Source organism: Limulus polyphemus, unplaced genomic scaffold (assembly GCF_000517525.1).
Source record: "Limulus polyphemus unplaced genomic scaffold, Limulus_polyphemus-2.1.2 Scaffold2577, whole genome shotgun sequence".
Taxonomy (NCBI): domain Eukaryota; kingdom Metazoa; phylum Arthropoda; class Merostomata; order Xiphosura; family Limulidae; genus Limulus; species Limulus polyphemus.
In genome coordinates, this window is record NW_013668187.1 from 94,134 (window position 1) to 95,107 (window position 974).

The window sequence follows — 974 nt, forward strand, 5'->3', positions numbered from 1 at the left end:
ATATATATATATATATATATATATATATAAATGATGATATAGCTTCAAAACTATTATATCAATTACATTAATTGTCAATAGGCGATCAAAATCAGCACTATAAAACAATAATGAACTTAATATATATTCAAAACTCTAGAGTTTTGAATTTATATATATACATACATACATATATGAGAGAGAGAGGGACACACACACACACAACTGCTTCATTGAAATGAAATTCCTATATAGAACTGAGCAGAAAACATAACTTGAGGAAGCTTTGATAATTACGTGAAACAAACACATTATTCATAAACTAAAACACATTTAGGTACAAGAAAGCAGAAACTTTAATTTTATTTTTCAAATATCTGATAGAACTCTTGCAAAATAATTATCACATAGTCATTATTATCATCTTCTAGTCTCTTAATCATTTCTTAACTTTCAAATAGTTATGTACATGAAATGTAATGCTTATTTCTTTAAATTCTACAGATAATTTGTCTTTGTGAATGTAAATCTATAAATTATTTGTACAGAAACCAAGATGTGTAAGAAAAAGGAGTTAATTGAACACAGGGTAAATTAAGTACTACTTGCAGCAATAACGGTTCTCACTCACTGCAAGCCTTCAAGTGAGAACCCTGTTTATAAAGTTAGTTATAGCGGAAGTTGTTTCATCTGTCTAGCTGTTGCCTTGTTTATAAAGTTAGCTATAGGGGAAGTTGTTTCATCTGTCTAGCTGTTGTCTTGTTTATAAAGTTAGCTATAGGGGAAGTTGTTTCATCTGTTTAGCTGTTGTCTTGTCTTTAATGTTAGCTATAAGGGAAGTTGTTTCATCTGTCTAGCTGTTGTCTTGTCTTTAATGTTAGCTATAAGGAAAGTTGTTTCATCTGTCTAGCTGTTGTCTTGTCTTTAATGTTAGCTATAAGGGAAGTTGTTTCATCTGTCTAGCTGTTGTCTATACAGGAAGCTATAGCTGTTAG

At 29.9% G+C, this 974-nt stretch overlaps 1 protein-coding gene across 2 annotated transcripts in view; it reads right to left on the reverse strand.

Moving 5' to 3' along the window:
• The window catches only part of LOC106467342 (1-phosphatidylinositol 4,5-bisphosphate phosphodiesterase classes I and II-like), a 106,284-nt gene that overhangs the window by 51,280 nt on the left and 54,030 nt on the right, over positions 1 to 974 (reverse strand). The gene's annotated exons all lie outside the window — the stretch shown is intronic.